Here is a 22584-nt window from a genome sequence, read left to right as displayed (position 1 = left end):
GTGTAACACCCCAGTCTCAGATCAAAGATAGATGGGATTTTTCTTCTATATATCAGGAAACATATTACTACTATGTGTACCAACCATGTGGTTGGCTTGTTGTTTACCAATGTCGACTGCATTTTGGCCAGTAGTGTTCGACTTATTTTGGACTCAAAATAAGGACTTCACTCGGTTTTTCAAAAAAGGCTCGGGATTTGACCCAGGTTGTCATATACGGTATCAGAGTTAACTCTCAAAAGTTTTATTCGTCAAGTTTCCATAGATAAGGACCCGAAGGCTGGTGGTATTATCCCTCAATAGATAGAGATCCGGAGGTGGGGACCCGATGACGGCCAATATTATTTCACAATTAATGGCTAGATTGGAACGATCATGACTAATGAGCTGTCTGTTCAGGCCTGACAAGGAAGTCATGAGTTTAAGTGGGGGAGTTTGTAATACCTCATTCCCATATCGAGGAGATTTGGTACTTTTGTTCTGTATATAAGCCAAAATATTACAACTATACACATCAACAAATTATGATCATTTGAGGGCATGTGGTGGGCTTATTTTTAGCCAAGTTGGTTGCATTTGGTCCAATAGTCTTCGACTTATTTAAGACTCATAATTGGGACTTCACCCTATTACCAAAAAAAGATTAGGGTTTTACTCGGGTTGTCAAAGTTAGAGTTGTGGTTATCCATTAATGGTAATCAATCACTCTCAATGGCTAAGGAAATTCTAATAGGAAATGACAATGACTTAATAGTGGTCAATCCTAATTTTGACACATCAAACGGGTTGATTAAAATCACGGCATGGAAGATGAGAGTCAAGACAAAATTTGCATGTGATCTTAGATTTTGAAAAAGGATAAACATTCTATTTCCATGCATCAAAAATTGGAGGGATATTCAAAATATTATATCAAGATAAAATCTAGCCTGATTTCTCAAGCCTCACGAGAAAGAATGCAGAAGCAATCTGACTGCATCTACAATTATCTTGACATGAATATCTTTCAAGAACTTATTTTTAGAGCGTTCATTTTTAGAGAGATGTAGCCCTAACATCTTTCAAGAACTTATTTTTAGAGCGTTCATTTTTAGAGAGAATTATCTTGACAGGAATACAAAAACCGCAACCTGTAACTTGCATAAAATATTTATTCCATTTTTATATATATAAATAAATAAATCACAAAATATATATATATATATATATATATTTATTGTTGTTATAGGACCAACAAATATTAATATAAACAGTAGGGAGAGTAATATAGTAAGACTAAGACATGGTATGCATATTATATATAACTAAGTCATGGAAAAACATAAGAATTAACACAAAATATTAAAACATAATATGAACAAGAATAGGATTTGAAATTACTTGGAAACGCTTTTGATTATCTAACTGAAAGCAGTCTGCTAGTCTTTGTGTACAATTTGAGAAAACTTGAGAATAAACTTCGGAAAATATGAACTGCTATCACTGGTACAAGATGTGTATATTATCTGCTCTCTAATTTTAATTGTGTTTATTACTATCTTCTTCTTCCTATTTATAGAAGGATGAGGAGTCTAATTTCTTGAAACAACATCATTCTTTTTCTTGTAGTGGAGTTCTGCTTTCCTGAGTGGACAGCTTGACTTGAGTGGGAGGTCCTCTTTTTCTTAGTGGAGGGGCTGCTTTCCTTAGTGGGAGGCTGCTTTCTTCACAGGATTTTGAGTATGATTCCTCTTCCACCGAAAGTTGCTTTGTTTGGAGAATATTGTTGAGTTGGTCTTAGTGGGAATCTTCTTTTGTGTCTTCTTTGTCTTCTTTTGAATCATGCTGAGTTAGTCTCAGTGGGAAGTGTCTTCTTTTATGTCATCTGCTTATTTTACGGAGAAATGCCGATATAATGAAAACTAGATACAAAATTTAAATGATGTACAATATACTTTTTACCATTTTACCCCTAATAATTTGGAGTAAAAAAGTATCTATACAAATTGATTACAATAATGGAATAAGGGAAAACTAAATAATATAAAATGATGTAAACTTGCATGAAATTTTTTGGGGGTATTTTGGACTTTTTTTTTACCGTGGCAGTCATCTTCGTTGTCATCTCCTAAATGAACCGGACTGTTGTTGTCATCGGAATCATAAATTGAATTTGCGAGTTGAAGTAAGGATTCTTTGTATTGGCTTCCTAGGTATTTGATTTTTGGGCAAAGAAAGTGGAAACTTCTTTGTTGGTAATAAAATTTTGACTTGATAACCATTTTTGAATGATCTCTTTGGAAATCTTTTGGTCTTCTTTGAAATTGCTCCACCATTTAACTTTAAAGGACCGAACAATATAAGAATGTATTTGGTTGAAATGAATTTTAAACTCCCAAGAACAGACCCATGGAAGAAAGAAATTTGAATATAACATTAAAAGATGAGGAAAACGTCTTTCGTATTCTGTGGGTTTGAAGTGTGTTTTGAACAGTTTTAGACATTCAGATGCATTTGGAGTAAGAATTTCTTCAATTGCTCCGAAGAAATCCCACTATTGAAGGAACTAAACAAGGAGTTCCTGAACTTGGATTTTGGTGTTGAAATAAAACAACCAGGAATGACTATTCTTCTGATTTTGAATAAAGAATGAATTATGCCATGCTTGCTGGTAATCCCGGTAGGAATATGAGGAGTAGTGGTTTAATTGTCTTTTGAAGGAAAAAATTTTGGACGGTGGAGTTCTTGGCCCCATTGACTTGAGTGGATGACCTTTTGTATTTGACATGTTGGGCGTTGTAAAAATGTTTGAGCGTGACCGATTCAGTAGATAATGGAATGGCTTGATAAGAGTCATTATTTTTTGATAGATCCCAGGGTTTGAACATCCATCATTTAGGGAAAACATTTGAAATTGCTAGGGAGGCATCGTCATTGTTAAATCCCCTTTCGACTGATACTATTTTTTGATGGTTTCTTTTGGTATAGTAATCAAAATTGGATTTTGAAAAGTTTGACTGGCTGACTACTACCTCCTGATTTTACATTTTTGGGGTATCAATTTCTAATTTTGACATAGGTCTCTAAGGAACTAAAAGGCTTGAGTTTCAAAAACTGACTGTTTGTGTAGTTTGAAAGGGAGTATTTGTAGGTTGGCTGGAAGAAGTGTTTTGTTGGGTAACTTTAGTTGATTTTTCTGAAGAGCTTTAGGAAGCTGTTTAGGGATTTTGGATGTTGAGGCCATGGGCTTTGATGGTTTGAAGGGCTAGAAATAATTTATTATCTTCTTCATCTGTAATTACCTTATCAATCCCGGATATGATCGGTTTTCCTGAAGAAGTATTCGCTTTGCTTTGTTGAGTGACCGGGAGTTGTCCGGGAAAGGCTGAGGTTTTCCCCCACCTTTGCCTTTTCGAGGCATGAGACTATCTGTTTTGTAAAAACTCACGGGTCAGGAAATTAGGGACACAGTTCATATCTCCCTTAATGTGTTCAATATCAAAATAAAAAATGCTTAATAATGCTTGCCATCTGGCGAAAATTTGTTTTGATTCAATATTTTGGACATCTTTTTGTAAAACCTCTTTTGCAGATTTACAATCCACTCTAAGGAGAAATTTTTGATTTAATAAATCACTTTGAAATTTTGTAATACATAAAACTATTGAAAATATTTCCTTTTTATAGTAGAATAATTTCTTTGACAATCATTCCAATGTGCAGATATAAACTGGACTATATGTTCTTTACATTTTGACTACTTATTTTAGTATACCGCCGTATCCTAAATCAGAAGCATCTGTTTCTACTAATTTAGAGGCATTTAGATCAACAAGGTGTAGACAAGGGATTTCTAGAACCTGAGCTTTGATTTGTCGAACAATTTCGGTATGTTCAAATGACCAAGGGACAGGGTTAGTTTTAAGGCGTTCATGTAAGGGCTTCTTTAGAATTCGCTAGGGGCAGTTTTGATTCCAAATGGAAGGACATTCCATTCATACTGTCTGAATGGGACCGTAAAAGAGGTTTTATATCTATCTTTTGGGTGGATTTGAATTCGCCAAAATCCTGATTTTAAATCAAATTTGGAGAATGTTACCGAAGATCTTAATTTTTGTAAAAGGTCTTTTTTATTAGGTATAGGGTATCATATCCATCTTAAGGCTTTATTTAGAGGCTTATAATTGATAGCCTTGGTGTCCCTCTCTCAATTTCAGCATTTTTGTTTACATAGAAAGCTGCACAGGACCACGGGGATCTGTATTTTGATATAATTCCTTTGGATTCGAGATCGGTGATTTCTTTTCTGCAATGTTGTTCTATGTCGGAGTTCATTTTATAGGTCTCGCTTTTGTTGGTATTTCCTTCTCATCAAAATCTTTTTCATAAGGTAAATCAATCATATGTTGTTTTATATGCCAAAATGCATTTGGTAAGTCAGAACAGAGTTGCACTTCTGTTTGTTTTAGTAATTTTAAGATTTTCTCTTTGATAAAGCGGTCCTGTAACTGCTTCTCAATCTTGTGAGAGGAAAGATCTTGTTTTAGATGGGATAATTGTATCTGTTTGCCTTGTATTAAGGCATTTATCTCGTTATTATATATAGAATATGCCTTTATTGTATTGAGGTTCCTTGTTTTGGGTTTTTCATGAAATGGGAAGGTAAGTTTGGTGTCATGGGTTTTGAAAGTAATACCTTCGTAGGTGACAGTATAGGGGGTTATTAAATTGAAGAAAGGTGTACGTAATATGACAAGATGATGTATGCCTTTAACTAGGAGAAAAAATGTCTTAATTTGGAAGGTTTTATTATTGATAGAGGTATCAACCTTACTAACTACATTAAGATTTGAGTTGTTAGCGGCGGTTAATTTTTCGTTGGTATGTTGATGAAATCTTTTTGGTATTATTTCTTTTTTAATGCGATTCAAATATGCGCATGTATCGAATAAGTAATGGTATCTAAGATAAAGTCATCTGAGAAGACAACTTTGACTTTTATGAGATATTTTCGGTTGGTAACTTATCTTAATTCATATAAGAAATCTTCATATTGTTCAGGAGTATTGTTTAAACTACTTAGTTGTTTTTGTTTAGTATTTTGCTCTTCTACTTCACGAACTAGAAGGACATTTAAAGCTTTAGAATCTATCTTCTGTTGTTCTTTAAGGATTTTTAATTCTTCTTTGATTTCTTTGATTTCTTTCTATAGGTCTTGTATTGTTGGAACAGATTTCTGGTTGGGTTTATGTTTTTTTTAATATAATGGTCAAGTCATATGTAATTTTTGTTGATGGGAGAATAGAAGGTTTTTGTTCTGGTTTGGGTTCAATTGGTCGTTGGAGTAATTTTTCTAAGAGCTCATTTCTTATTTGGGAATGAGTTATCTTTTCTATAATTTCGAGAGAATGTTTCTCAATTCTGGTGAGGACGTTGATTCGTCTGTCTTCAGAGGAGGAATTGTGATAGGAATATGAGTTTGTTACAATCTCATCTATTTGAAGAGGTTCATCATTTCCAGATATTTCAGATCTGTTGGATAGGCTTTCTTCTATGTTTAACTCTTGCATTTTCCTATTAAGTCTGTAGAATCTAGATATATGTCCTTTTTTCCGCATTTGTAACAAGTTATATCTTTATTGGTTGGTTTAGTAAATTTATTTTTGTTGAAAGGTTTTTTTGTTGTAGGAAGGTTTATTGTTATTATTAAAGGAAGGTTTATTATAGAACGGTTCTGTTGATTTTTTGTAGAAATGTTTAGATTTTGTGAAAGACCTTTTCTGATAAGGTCTTTGATATGGCTTGTATTCGCCATCACATTTTGTTTTTGAATAGCTTTTGTTGGGATTATAGTCAAACCGTTGATATAAAGTACCTAATTTCTGCTTTGTTCTTTTCATTTCCCATTTGAGATGTCTTTGAAGTTTTAAATCTTGACAAAACTTTAGGCCTTCTCGTTGTGTTTGGCTTAAGAGTTGGCCATATGTCAGGTTTTTGTAAGGTATCAGGCTTCCGTGTTCATTTATTAAAGAAGTTCTAACTCTTTCACTGAGTAAAGTTGGAAGTCCGGCTAAGAATTTTTCCTTCCAATTTGCATGGTTCGAGTCTTCTCTAAGCATTAATCTGGTAAGGAAAGTAGTTTTATATCTTTGGAAATCACTATATTTTTTACATTTGAGATTATCTAAAAGCTTAGCATTCTTATCTCTCAGGTGAGAAGGGTCACCAATGAAGTGGTGTGTTATGACTAGAATGAGTTGTGCTACTGCTCCTTGGATAGGGTTTCCTTGTTCATCTAAAATGGGTTTTCCCTCTTCATCTTCTCTAATGCAATTTAAGATTTCAAGATGATTTTCAGGGGTTAGGTCATAGTCCCACCAACCTTTTAAATGGCCAGAGAACCCTGCTATGAGTAATTCAGCTATAGCTTTGTCTGGGGTTCCTATTTGGGTTGTTTAAGCATTGGTTGCCATGGTCATTTTTTGGAAATGATTTAGAATGTTAAATTCAGAAATTCCGTCTATATTCCATTCATAAACAGAGGATGCATTGAATTTAGACTAGGTTAAAATTTCAGGTCTATTTTCAATTCCAATGTCTAGGGCTGTGAATTTTGGAATCATTTGTCGGAGGTCATGAACTTGGGATATTTCATTTGTGAAAGCATCTTCATTTGAGTCATGATGTATGTCATTCAGTTGTTTAGATGAAACACTGTCAACAACTATTTGGGTTGTGGAAGAGGAGACTTCAAGTCTGCTAAGATGGTCTTTGATGGCTTTAATGAATTCTGGTCTATTTGTTTGAATTTGTTGTTAGCTTTGTCTAGAAACTTGGTATGGTTTAAAGATGGGTTCTTGGTTATTAATACTTTTAGGGAAATCTATTATTTTTTGAATTCGGTCTTCTATTCGGTTTAGTTGACTTCCTATGCTATTTAGGTGGGTGTTTGTGTAATTAAAAGCAAGGATTGTATTCCTTATATTTTTTTGTATGTCATCATCTGGTCTCTTGATGGGGTATGCCTCGATTTTTTCACTATGAACTGTTAGTGTGACATTTCTAAAAGGTGGGTGGTGTAATTCTATAGTTCCGCTACTTTTTTCCCATTCTTTCTATTTTTGGCTCATGCTTCGAGTGATTAGGTTTAGGTAATTTTTGAATGGGAAGAATAAGTTTTTGTCAGAGGAATAAATTTCCAACCAATCAAAGAATAACATTTGGATTTTGTTTTGGTTGAGAAATTAATAATAAATTTCTTGAAGTTGTGTCTTTGGTTCTTTGAAGTTGGTAAAAAAACAATTTCTTTTTGCAGTATTTTGGGGAGAGTAGAACTCTTCACGAAGAAAAGTTTTATTGATTTGAAATTCTATTTCAATCACATTTAGCTCACTTGGCATTCCCATGTTCTCAGTTATAGCAGAGAAGGTTGGGGATGGTGGTGATGAAGGGGAAACTGTGTTTTGGTTTGGTGGTAATTGACTTTGTTTATAGAAAGGGTGAGGTATATTGGAAGAATAATCCACACCACCCATAGAGGTATTGGGTATATCTGATGTAGAGTATCTTGGTCTTGAGGAAGTGTTAATGATAGAAGGGATTTGAGAAATCCTTCCTAAATTTAAGGTTCTTGAGGAAGCATCAGAATATCGAGAACTAATAAAAAGGGGCTCGGGATGATCGATCAAAAGCAAGAGTGACTCTTCCATTATCATTTTGGTGAACTTGGTGTATTTTTGTGTTTGGTTCTAATCTTTCCGGTAATCTAGGGCGAGCTACTCCTTCTAAGACCCATTTAGTGGGAAGGGAAATGTCATGACATTTTATGGATCGAGGAATGACTGTGTTAGACCTTGAAAGGTCAGTTTGAAGAAGGATGGTTTCTCCTTTGACAAAAGCATTTTTATGCCCATCATCACCAATGGACATTATTGCTTTGTAATGAATTCGAAAGATTAAAGCAACCGGAATTGATGCTTCTAACATTTTCTAATTGTGAGTTTTAACTTGGAGTGTCATGCTATGGATAACATTCCTGTCTTTAAGAGAAATAGACTTGATTCTATGGAACTTAACAGAGAGTCATTGAACTCAAGAAATCTAGCATCTCTTAAAATGACTAATATTGAGGTGTCTAATCCTTCTTTGGTTAAAGGCTTAATTTCTACTTGGACTAAACCTATATGGATGTAATTGTATGATTTTTCTAGTTTTTCTAGGGAACTTTTGGTGAGAAAGTGAATTGTTTCGAATGATTTTGATAGGTGTATGTCCCTTTCTTCGGTTTTGATGGAAGACCTTGAACTATACCATTTTGTATCATAAACTTGGCTTTTTGGGATTTTTTGGATGTCCCAACGCTCTATTGCTTTTTGGAGGTTTTCGACGTTAGTTTCCTCACTATGTGTAATATTTTTTGAGTCTGACGTACTAATGGAAGAGTTTGAAAGAGATGTAGTTCTGCAGAATACAGAATCCATGTTCTAGGTTCAAAAAAGACGTAGGCTAAGCTTTTGCTTACAATCCTAGAGAAAACGGGTTTACTGCCTCCTATATATATATTTATATATATGTATGTATGTATGTATGAGCTGGTAAGCTAAAAAATAAATCACCTTTTACAATTGATATATTTTCATTCTTTCTATTCATAAGCAATAAGTTTTTGTCCCAAAATAGTAAAAAGATTTGATTTGTATTCAAACCCCCTTTTACAAATCACTATAGTTATTTATTGGATTATAAAATTCCTTTTATACAAATAATTTGACATAAAAATACCATGTTGGGTTTCTTTTGGAGTACAATCTCCTTAAACAATTATAAAGCCCATGTTCATTCCAGCTGATAATGCTAAGTGAGCACTTACATGGGTACACGCCTCCTGTACATTTTTTAAGAACAAAATATTATTTCGGCTTGCTTGTTTAATGCTCAAGTTTACATCTTCATCAATGTCCAATATGACTTTAGTGGTAAGGCTCAGTTGGTTGTCCAAGCCTAATCCTCCATGAGTTATGTATTTTTTGTATTTTATGAAAGTTAGGATTTCTCCCACATTTGTAGGCGAGATTCCTTGCACCCGTGTTTTGTATATTATTTATCCGAGTAATCGTGCTTTTTTACCTCTTTTTGAATCCATTATCTCCAAAAGCCCCTCTCTTGCCAACTACCTCGTGTTGTCATTACTTTGTTGAGCCTGGTCTGCGGTACATTAGAATTCCGATCATTGATTTCAACACAATTATAGAGCCAATTTGCACCTACTTGAAATGAGCTCTTATTCAGGGCCCACATGGTTCTAGAATATATGTATATGATGTTTTAAACAGTTTACTAAATAATTTTCAGAGCCTAATATTCCATAAATGAAACAAAATTTAGGGATGTTCTAATACTTGAATGATATACAATACTAATCTTTTGTTGCCTTGTTGATCTTCACTCTTAATTTAAAAGATGTTGTAATATCCATAGTGACTTAATATTTATAGTGACTCTGACTCAAAAGTAATATCTCCAAACTTCTACAAACTTGCTCAAACATGAAGATTGTACCTCCCAATATTATTTCCAAACTCTATGATTATTTTTTTGGTCATCAAGCCAACTTTAAGATCATTAACTTGGACCCATAAATCCATAAAGTTCAACCCGACTATACCAGGTAGGGCTGGGTCCATCTTGGACCAAAGTATTTGTTGAAGAGATAATGATAACCTTACTTAATGATATAGATATTAACAAAATGAGCGAATAAAAAGGGGAAAAAGACAATCAAAATAGGTCACACAAGAGCACTTACTATAACTTTTATTAATAATAGTATTAAGCACCTCTATGCCAAATGTGTGGATTCCATGCCGTCTATTTGAAGCCGGAAAATGTGTCACTACAAATAGTCTTGTTATTGGTTAATCTTAATATACTTATATGAGATGTTATAAACAATACTTCTTTAACAATCAATAAAATTGTGCCCTATTCAATTAAGATTTAAACATACAAATGAAGCTTGAAAATTTGTACCATATTTTTTATTTTAGAAAAAGATTTAAACATGGAACTCTCTTAATGTGATATTTCAAAACATATTAAACTACACTACAAATCAAATAAATTTGATTTGGTTTTGAAATCTATCAAAGTCGATAATATTTTCTAATACCCTCAAATATTTAACAAATTATTAATAATGAATGTCTGAAATCTTAAGGTTTTAATACACTATTTTTGAAATTTGAGTCGAATATCTTTAGATTTTAACGAATTGGTTAAATTTATTTTTATTTCATTTTAAAAAATTCAAATGGAATACAATAAAATTTTAAGATATTATTTAAAATCCAGTTGATCCTCAAATTTTTTAAAATATTAAACTAATATAATTACATAAAATTTTAAAAGATTGTACAAATTTATTTTAGATTACACCCCTTTAATAAAAACTGAATACTCCAATTTTTCTATATCGAAGTAACTCTTACATATTTAATTTTACATTAATTTATATTTATATTTTAATTGTATTTCATTTTAATTATAATTTATATTTTTTATTTTAATTTTAGTTCTATTTGAGCATTATTCATATTTTAATTTATTTTATTTTATTTTTATTTTAATTTATATTTATTTGAGCACTATTCATATTTTATTTTATTTTAATTTTAATTTTTATTTTATATTTTAATTTTATTTAATTTTAATTTATATTTTTCATTTTAATTTTATTCCCATTTGAGCACTATTCATATAGATAATCTTTTATTTAAGAAATATTCTTTTTGTGTACCATAGAGTGTAGATAAGTGATATTTTTTTGTGTTAATAGGCTAACAATGGCAATATTTGATTTGGTTACTTGTTTTGTATCATTTTTACCTAAATTAGTTATTTCTAATATTTTTTGTGGTGTTTGTTAATAGTTTTAAGTAAAAAATTTAGTAGAAATATCAATATAAAATGTTGCAATCCATGATCTTACAACTTATTCTCGATTTAAAAGATACAATATATCGTGTGTTTTCATAGTTGTCAAATTACCGTCAACACGGGTTCTATCACCAAGTCTTGTCCCGAGTGATGATTTTATTTTTTTAAATTTTTGTTCAACGATCCAACCGTACCGATGATGATACCTACTAATTTTTAATATGTCTAATTCTTTTAAAAAAATTAGATTTTACATCATGTGTTTTTATAATAGTCAAATTACGGTAAACATGGGTTCCTATAACCAAGTCTTGTCCCGATTGGAGATCCTATTTTTTTAAAATTCTTGTTCAACGATCCAACTGTAGGGATGGTGTTACCTACTAATTTTAGAGATGTATATTTTTTTTTAAAAAAAATTAGATTTTATATCGTGTGTTGTTATAAAAGTCAAACTACCAACAACACGGGTTCCTTTTATAAAGTCTTGTACCGGGTGGTGATTCTATTTTTTTAAAATTATTGTTCGACGATCCAACCGTACGAATGATGTTACCTACTAATTTTAGAGATGTACAATTTTTTTTTAAAAAAATGGATTTTATATCATATGTTTTTATAATAGTCAAATTACGGTCAACACGGATTCATGTTGCCAAGTCTTCTCTCGGGTGGTGATTCTATTTTTGTAAATTCTTTTTCGATGATCCAACCGTACAGATGATGTTACCTACTAATTTTAGAGATGTATAATTTTTTTTAAAAACATTATATTTTATATCCTGTGTTTTTATATTAGTCAAATTACGGTTAACACGGGTTCCTATTACCAAGTCTTGTACCGCGTGGTGATTCTATTTTCTTAAAATTCTTGTTCGACGATCACCATACGGATGTTGTTACCTACTAATTTTAGAGATGTACAATTTTTTTTAGGGACGTGTATTTTTTTAAAAAAATTATACAAATAATTGCTCCTATTGAATTTAGAGACGTGTATTTTTTAAAAAAATTCTGATTATATACATTGTTTCTTTTTAATAGTAAATTCCGATTATATACAGTGTGACTTTTTAATAGTAAACTGTGTAGTACCGATTGATTTTATCATTATCATATTATTTTGACATTATTTTACATTAGTTGTACAATTTTTATTATAATATTGAATTTTTTAAATATATAATAAAAAATAAAAAATTAATTAAAAGAAATTTAGACACAGATTTGTAGAGTTCCCAAAGTCAAATAGTTGGGCGGCTATTTTCCCCCCTTAACGAAAAATTGGGCGGATTATTTCCCCCAATTGAAATTTCACCAAACTTAAATTTCCCCCAAATATCACTTTCTCACCTGTTATCTCTGAAGATAAGCGGTCTCCAATTATTTCTTTCTCAATATCAAACTTCCACCTACACATCACGAGCCCTAGCCAACGCATCTCTGCATCGGTGCTTATCCCGCCGTCAGAGAAGACAGTATCGTCAGTGCCGTAGTCGGAGTTTAGTTTCTAGGAGCAGTTTTTAGATTCGTACTTGAGATCGATGGGGGACGAGGATATACTTCACTGAAGATGGAGGATGTGGTTATATTAAGACAGAAGCTCGATTCGCTCTATTAGCTTTCAATCTCTGAAAGCTTATTGTTGTTAATATTAATTTTCTGTACTTATATATTGTCTGTGTATGAGTTGTTGAACAAAGATCAGGAATAGACCAAGTTTATGTGTGTATGTGTGTACGAGAATAAAATATAATTTTATTTTCTCATCATTTAATATATTTTGATTTTAATGGTGGGCGATATGAATTGTGCAGGTGAGCTTCTTGCTTTGGTTGTTAGTGTTGTGTTGGTGTATTCTTTAAGGGCCAAGGCTTTAGTGAATCAGGTTTTTTTTGTCTTTTATATTTTTCGTGCATTTAGTGGTTCATTTTTTTCGATTTTTTCCTAATTGAGTCATTTATTCATAGGGTTGAAAGAATTGTTCCAATGAAATTTGTGAATGTTGGATTTTAAAATAATTATAATCACCAAGAACTATCATTTTAATATTATTTTTAAGGAATACATTAGGACTCTCTTGGAGTCGCTCTTAATGATTTTGTTTAGAAGCCACATTTGGTGAACTTTGTGTTGTGTCAACAATCTATCAAGCACCCTCACCCTCAAATCATAATATTCTACTATAAGGTATTACCCGCTCGCGACTGTTTACAATTTTCCAAGTCTTATTGATGTAGGAAGACATGGTTTACCTGATGTTTTTGTACAGAGAGCAAGTATATTTGGTAGAATGGGATCCAAATCATGAAATAGTGCTGGCATCTTCTTCTGGTGACAGGAGGTTGATGGTCTGGGATTTGAGCAGGTACTCTAAAATGTAGAAATATATGTTTGTTTATCTTTCATCATCATCGTTTATACTGTGTTGTGACCTGATTTTATAGTATTCTACTCATTTTTCAGTATAGGTTCACCCATGATTGCAATTCCCATTTGCAATAGTTTCTAGTTTTCAATAACTGACCAAAGGGCTAGTGTTTGGCGCCAAGGACTAGGATATTGATACATTGACTTCTCCTTATACAAAATTAAAAGAAAATATGAACAACAGAACACCTAAATTTTCTTGCTTCCATTTGTTTGTTATAAAATGAAAGAAAATCAAATTATCAACAACTTTATAGCTACTGTATCTACTGGTGTTTTGCATATCATCGATTTGGAATGTTTAAAAATTGGTTGAAATATCAGTAATAACATGTTTTGCATATTAGAAAGTCACTCCATATTTAAAATATAATTAGGTGCATTTGAGATTAATGATGCCCGACCGTAGTTTTTTTCCCTTCAATATATCCTACCTTACAAGAATTATGTACATTATATTCTTGCAATATAGGAGATGAACAGCTGGAGGGAGAAGCAAAACATGGCCCTCCTGAGCTGCTTTACTCCCACAGTGGCCACAATGAAAATTTATCAGATTTTGGATTGAACAAGATTGAGTCATGGGTTATTTCAAGTATAACAAAACTCAGTACCACCCGTTGGTAATCTTCTATTCAGCAAGCCTTCGTGCTGCTCTGTTAACAGCTACCTGTTTATATCTTGTAAGCACATCAACATAACTGATTTAATTGATACTCCCCTAAAGTATGTATGCATCCTTAGTTACGTGTTTTTATATCTTGTTATATAAATTGTATCATTTCTTTGCCATAGCATCCAATAAGGTGAGGGAGTGCTCCCGTTAGAGCTTAAAATGAGAGTGTTCATATTGCATTTGGTCTCTCCTTAAAAAGATAGCTATTGTAGTTCACTGTCCATCAGAGTATCCATTGATTTCAAAGGGTTACAAGTTCTGTTATTAGTTATCATCTTAATTTCAGGTGTTGAGTGCTTGCATTTATAAAACTTTGCACCCTGTAATAGTAGGGATACGTGGAACAATAATTTTGTCCTTAATGTTTAGTGTCTAAATACACTTTAAATTAAGGAACATACAAATCATAAGAAACTTGAATCCTCAACTTTTTTATGGACAGAAGAAGTGTATACACTATGTAGAATATTTAGTATTCAAGAACTTTTTGGTTTAGAGCAAGTAGCAAAACAGAAAAACAAAAATTTAAATTCATAACCTCTGTTTTCTGTTTTTTAGTTGCTCTCAACCACTTCTACTTTGAACATTTATATGTGAATGAGATGTTGTTAATATGTTATGTTTTACTGCTCTTTTATTTTCTTATATTATCTTTTCTTTTAACCCCATGGCATGCCTGCTGAATTCCTTTTTTTCATCGTATGCTAGATTCAGTATGTCAATTTACTGTAAACTTCATTTAATATAATTTATGTAACCGTAATATATGTGGTTTTTCATATTAGAATATTCAGATTGAATAAGCAAATAATGTATATATTATATCCATATTGTTTTATGTTCTAACACTTCTGTTCAAGCTTTGTGTAGGAGCCTCTTCTTCCTGTAACCTTCCTCCGAGCCCGCACAATGTTGATGCTTAGAAATATGTGTGTCATCAAATTTCAAGCATGGGAGGAGCATGTTAAGAAAAGAATTCAGAATTTCCGAGATCTAGAGGATGATTGGCTCAAGAAATTCATGTATAAAATTTCTACTAACATGGTTGTGCTCTAGAACATTCCTATGATCATGGAAGTGCTTACATTTGGACTTGCACATTGGTTGAATGTCGTTCTCCTTGATATAGGAAAAGTGTTTACTATCATATATCTTTCACTATCGAGTATTTTGATATTTTTGCTCTTTTGAAATTAGAATTTATGTACTTTGATAGTTAGAACCAAAGTATGTATCCGATTTCATTTATGCTTGTTGATAAGACTTTAGAACCGGTTTAATAAGTTTTAAGTTTCGGTAGATGCTTGTTGTATTGAATGTTGGATGCCTTGTTTGGTATGAATAATGTAAAAGCAGAACAAGTATTTCAAAAAATTTATTTTTGTAGTGTTGCATTTGACTCTATACGGTGTTGCGTAATACTAAACATGATGCTACATATTAATAAAAATGGTGTTGCAGATGACTAAAATCAGTGTTGCATTACACATTGTGAGACCCACTGCTGACGTGGCAAAAGTGGCTCCCACTACTGATGTGGCAAATGTGGGACTCCTTGCTGACGTGTCAAAGTAGGGGCCACTCCTGACGTAGCAATATGTCATGTCACTTGCCACGTAGGACACAGTGGTGATGTGGCTTCATTTTATGCAACTCTAACTGTTGTTGCCATTGTACGCTTTTACTATTGCAAAAGTCGCATAATGCAACGCTTTCTAGTGTTGCATAATCCATTGCCTTAAGGCTCTACGGCCACGTCCACATTGGAAACCCCTGCCTGGTGTTTCCTATTAACTTATGCAACACCAATTAGGGCTTATGCAACTGTATAGTAGGGGTTGCTTATGTGCACTTATGGCGTAGTGATTTATTCTGTTGTATTTAGTAAGGCCAAATTCGACCGTACATGGTTGTATTTATTCGATTGTAATTAGTACTAAATTCGACTGCGTAAATAAGACTTTATATAAATACGACCTCATGCGGTTGAATTTAGCCATGTTCTTAAATTCAACTAAAAACGGTTGAATTTGATATCGGTTGTAGTTGTGCAGTTGTATTTAGCCTTATTTTCTTATAGTGCTATCATTTTCCACACACGGTTTTGAAATTGATTCGCTATTTTCGTCTATTTCGATTCTAAGTCAAAATGATCTGTAATCCATATTGATAAAGAGGTTGCTCTAGTCAACAAAAAAATTCAAGCCACCAGTACTTCTCTAATAATTTGATGTATCATGAATAATCCTCTAATATACCCTGTTCATGATATGTATAAATACATACAAACAGAAAAAATTAAGGATTAGAAAATAATAGGTTAAAATGATATTATCTAGAAATTACTTGAGTGAGAACTAGAGTATGAAATCCGTGTATCAATCTACTTTTACCTTTTAGCACAAGAACTGGGAGATGGTCTTCTCATGCACTATGCCCATCATTATCCGAGCTAAAATTAGGGGCCATGAATCAAGATCTCCTTCGATAATATGGGCTTTAGTTAAAATTTTGTACCTAGGAAGCATATAAATGCTATAGGAAGCCAAAATGTGTGTCTAAAATTATAAAATTTTCCCATCTAATGCTCGAGTCTTGTTAAAAATTTCTAGATATTTGTTTTTTGAACTTATAATTTTTCTTAATATTATTTTTTTATTTTTTTCTTGCTGCTTTCCTTTAACTTATTTCATAAGTTGAAATTACACGGCCATTTTAATATTTTACATCTTATGATGAGAAGTGCACAATTATTCATTTATCATACTAACTCGTAACATATCTAAATATCTTTTCTATTTAACCCGAAAAAATATTTGGTGATCAAATTATATCTTGTGTTAGCCTAAGAAAGTATAAGTTTATGATTTAAAAAATGGATTTCATTTTATATATATATATATGTATGTGTGTTTATAAATCCATGTTAATTGTAATACATAGCAAAGACTACTCTACAAAATAAGAAACAATTAAATTACTATATATTTTAAAAATATAAAGATTTTACGTAGTTTATAAAAAATAGTTGGCATAGTCTAAAAATTATAATAAATATCTAAAAAAGATCTAAAGAATCTCAAACTAGGATTAAAGAATTCTTAAGAGAATTATAGAGTTTTCATTATATAAATTAGTTTATAGTATATTTCATAATTTTGAGATTAGTATAAAAATTATTTACTGTAGGAACTTAAGCATAAAAGAATTGGAAAAGGAATCTACTTATTGTGTCTTTAGAAACTTACCACTCAACTATAATTTTTTTATTTTACTCACTAATGTTAGGTTCGGATTTTTTTAGTCACTAACGTTAGGTTCAGATTTGATTAATAGTATTTTGTCAATTTTCTATGGCATTACTAAAATATAGTGATAACTAGTACAAAAATGGTCATCTGTGTCTTATAAGAAACTTATATGTGTCTAAGTTTGCTAGATGGATATGGAGGAGTCATATAATGTCTGAATTATATACGTATGTTATAAGAATGAGGCATATTGTTTTAAACATCTGGTCAGAAAAGATGCATATACATTGTAAACAAACCCATAAAATCAGTTCACATACATCTGTTACTTTTTAGGTGGGGTACTTAGCTCAAAACCGAAATTATTAGGAAGAGGCATCGCAATCCGTACTAAAATTATTGGGAAATAAAAAAAATTAAAAATTAAAAAATTACATAACAATATTTTACCAAACGACACTTTCAAAAATCCAATGAAATCACCAATCACAACTCCTTCATGCAACTCTTATCGATCCAAAATCAAAACTATAAACCGATCCATTCTAATAGAAATGTGAAACAAGTAAATATATATACACAAAAATATAATAATGTTGTAATAATGTGAATTTGGTATTAAATCAAACAACTCTCAAAAGATATTTATCTTATAAACATAGTTTTATAACTTATTTTTAAGTTTTTTTGTATATAAAAATTTAAACGTTAAATTATTATTTAGAAAAAAAAATAAAAATAATTCATGAAACTACATATTTAAGGAGTCTTAAAATGCTTTTCAAATTCTCATCACCAAGATAAACGTCTTGGGGGGTATATGGAGTAGTATATATGAAGATATAGACATATACCAAATCATTAAAATATTACAGTCTACCACTATATTTTAATAATGCTACCAGAAATTGACATAATGCTAATAATCAAATCCGAACCTAATGAAAGTGACTAAAAACAAATACGAACATGACATTAGTGAGTAAAAGAAAAAACAATAGTTGAATGGTAATTTCTTAAAAACATGATAAGCTGGGTGATGAAAAAATCCATTTTCCTTAAAAGAATTGGAGATTAAAGAGATGAAACAATAATCCACACAACTAACTCACAAAAAAAATATAAACTCACAGTTGTATTTCACTCAAAATGATTATATAAAACTTGATGATTACAAAGCTTGAAAGAGTGTTCTATTTATAGGCCTCCATAGAACCTACTAGAATATTATTTAATATGCAACTCCCTACGTAAATGAAAAGTTAAAGGTCATGAACGCAAAAGACCATGAACTCAAAAGTCTTCAACCTCAAATGTCTAATCTAGGTGCTTCCAAGAACATTCTATATTATTAAAATAATAATCAAAGTTTACCTTATTATTTTAACATTTACATATTCTTTTTAATTTGATTATTTATCATATTCTTAAATACTTAAATAGTAATGAACCATTCTTAAAAAATTGAAGACCAATTAATACTCTATAGAAATTCATACTTTGTACAACTTTATCAATTATTAAATAAATATTTAGCAACTAGTTGTATATTATTACAATGTAACATTATGGACTTTATACTTCATTTTTCTTGAAATGCACATGATACAAATATAAGTTAAAATTTATGTAAACAAATAATCTTAATGGAAATGTTTGTATGCACTTGACATAAAACCAGTAGAATACCATGTTTGTGAATTGATTTCACTCACCCATTTAAGTGTAGACTTTTCACTTTCTGTAGACAAGATTAAATGATTGCCAATTAGTGAAAAATGCTTCCAAAATGATGCTACTTGATTGAGATTTCCCTATAAGGCTACATAGGTCTTGAAAGCCACATATGTTATACATAGGTTTAGAAGGCTAGAGAAGTTCTAGTCATGTTCTTGGAGATGACAAAGATTTTGGCTTGATGGTAAAAATGCAAAAATGATCATGTCCATAATTTAACATGATCTTGGCTTATCCAAGGCGACTGTGACCTTGGCTATGAGCTACCAGGCTCCTGAAATGATGTTTCAAGGAAACAGATACCCTTCCTAGACTAGAAAATGACTATGACTTTACACACATAACAAAATGTGCTTGTTCAATCTGAGTATCTCTCAAATTATTTCATGGAAAAGTGTTTCATAAAATTGCTATATTAGATTTTAAATCACCTGTAATAGAGTTTATGCTTGTATAAGTCATTCATATTCTTTTTAACTTAAATATTGTATTTGCTAAAGAGACCTTGCACTACAAAAAAATGCTTAAATACAACTGCCCAAAAAATAGTTGTATTTAGTTAAATATAACCGATTTTGATCCGGTCGAAAATGCTCGAGTCATATTTAGTAGACCAGTCATATTTAAACTAAATACAACCGGTTAAACGAACGTCTAAATACAACCGCTTAAATACAACCGCTTAAATAAAACCGTATTTAGTTAAATTTGATTTTACAATTTGAATTTAAAAATCTCGCCCTGAAAATTTAATTTTTGAATTTTTTTGAAAAGTCCGCCTAAAATATAAATTCGACCGTATATGGTTTAAAATATTATACTAAATTCGACTGAATGCGGTCGAATTAACAAGCACCAATTTCAAAAAAAACTCACTGGAAAATTCTCAGATTCCGGTGAGTTTCAAAAAAATCCGGCAACCGAGGCAAATCATGTCCTGTTATATTCGTGTTTTCATCACAGTAAACACTTTTTCATCAATTACTATTACTACAGGTACAATTAACACTTTTTCAACCTTCATCCTGACCACACACCTTACATCCAATATTTCGACACAAAGGTCGCTACTCTAACATTAAAAATCCAAGAGTGTATCGTGACCCGAATCCATCAACAAGCAACCAATAATATATAACAAAATGTAGCTCACAAATTATTCATCAAATCTACCGGTAAAAATCATACAAACGACATATAAATTGTAATACAAAACGAAACAAAAAACTAAAATAGATCGGAAACAATGTAAAATAAGAGATAAATTTGATATAAAGACAAACAAAAGCAATAATTAGATTTTAGCAAACCTATAAATAAGAAACAAACGTAAAAAGGCTAGAAATGATAATGTATATATGTAATTAACTTGAAGATGAAGAATCTTGACGATGAAGAATCTTGATAGATCGGGAGGAGATGAGTGCGCATAGTAAAAGAGTGGTCGACGAAGGGGCTCGTCGGAGTATGACCAGACGGCGGCCGGTCGGAGAACGGCGGTGATGGTGTCGTGGGGGGGCTGTAGACGAGGAGGTAGATGGAGAGAGGTAGGGTGAGAGAGAGGGAGATGGAGGCGGGAGGGAGATGGAGGCGCGAGGGAGCCGGAAAAAACAAGTGCAGCTTAAGGGATAAGGGGGGACGCGAAGGTAAGGGGTGGGGGTTTTGTACTTTATATGATTTTATTTTCTTTTTGTTTACAAATATTTTTTATAAAATATAACTTCAACCTATGGATTGTTATGATAGTAGTTAAATTTGATTCGTTAGATATAATCATGCGGATCGCTGACATGAAACTAAATATAACTGTATTCAGTCGAATTTAGGAGTATTAATTTAAATATTATTAATATTATTATATAACTTGTTACCTTTTATAGGACATATAATATTAATTAATAGTTTTCTTACAAATATTATAGTACTCTAAAATTTAAAATTTAATTTTGATAAATTATTATTTAAAAAAAAATTGAATTCATGATTTTGATCAATTTTATCATAAATAGCACAAATAGACATGCTGTGAAATTCTCTATTGTTAAATTAATTTTTTTTGTTAAAATGATCAAGGAATAACAATTAAAAATTATTGATATTTTGCATATAAAATTTTCTTTTAACCGTTTCAACATTTGTAGAATTGGATCGTTCGATATTTATTTAATATTTGAGATTTAGTATGGACAATGCACTAGTAAAAAGTACAGGTCAAACCTATTACATTTAATTTTTTCTTAACTTTTTATCTTATCACTAAAATATATAGATCTTGATATCCTAAAATTTGGATCATTGATAAATAATTTTTAAAAAATCGAAACATCGGTATAGGACTAAACACTAGTAAGAATTATTAGTTAAATTCGTAGTTGACAGTTAAAATAGGAAACCAAATAAATTTATTTTTTTCTAAAATTTTTATCATATCACTAAAATATATCGATCTTCAAATTCTTATGGTTGGATCATTCATAAATTATTTTGAAAAAATGATGCCATCAATATGGGTTTAAAGAGTATTAAGAAGTACTGGTCAAACTACTAGTTGACTGTTAAAATAGCAAACCAAATAAATTTATTTTTCCTAATTTTTTTATCATATCACTTATATATGTAGATCTTCATATCCTTATGTTTGGATCATTGATAATTTTTTTTTGACAAAATCGAAACATTAATATGGGATTAAATACTATTAAGAAATACTGGACAAACTACTAGTTGACTGTTAAAATAGGAAATTAAATACATTTGCTTTTTTCTAAATTTTTTGTCATATCACTAAAATATATAGATCTTAACATCTTTACGGTTGGATTATTAATAAACCTTTTTTAAAAAATCAAAATATCGGTATTAGACTCAAACTATTAAGAAATACTAGTCAAACTACAGGTTGACTGTTAAAATAGCAAACCAAATTAATTTATTTTTTTCTAATTTTTTTATTATATCACTAATATATATAGATCTTTACATCCTTATGGTTGGATCATTCACAAGTTATTTTGAAAAAATCATAACATTAATATGGGACTAAATAGTATTAAGAAGTACTGGTTGCATTAATGTTAGGTTGTATATGTACCGGTATACGGTTGCATATAAATTCGGTTGTATTTAATCGATTATAATAAGTAAGGCTAAATTTGACGGAATGTGGTTGAATTTAGAAGCACGGCTAAACTCAACCATCACTACAACATTTTTGCAATCATACAACTGTTTTTTTTCGTTGTCTGAAAGGTAGTTTTTCGGTTGTCTATCCAACACTCGTGTGATCGAAGGTTGGACATCGGTTGTTTATACACTTGTAATAAGCGAGATTCAACAACGTTTTTTAATACTGGTTACAATCAAGAATTCACAACGAGTACTCTATACTAACCATTGTTAGGAAATTCTTTAAACATCTGTTTCTTTATTCAACTATCGTCTACCTAACTTAACAACAATGATTTTGTAGAAAAACCATTATTATTAACTTATTCGATATTTTCATAAACAACAGTTTATAAATTTCTTTTAACTAGTTAAAACTGTTGTCATTAATATTTTTTTAAAAAAGATAAT

Source organism: Apium graveolens, chromosome 11 (assembly GCF_009905375.1).
Source record: "Apium graveolens cultivar Ventura chromosome 11, ASM990537v1, whole genome shotgun sequence".
Taxonomy (NCBI): Eukaryota; Viridiplantae; Streptophyta; class Magnoliopsida; order Apiales; family Apiaceae; genus Apium; species Apium graveolens.
Note: the sequence above shows the minus strand (reverse complement) of the source record.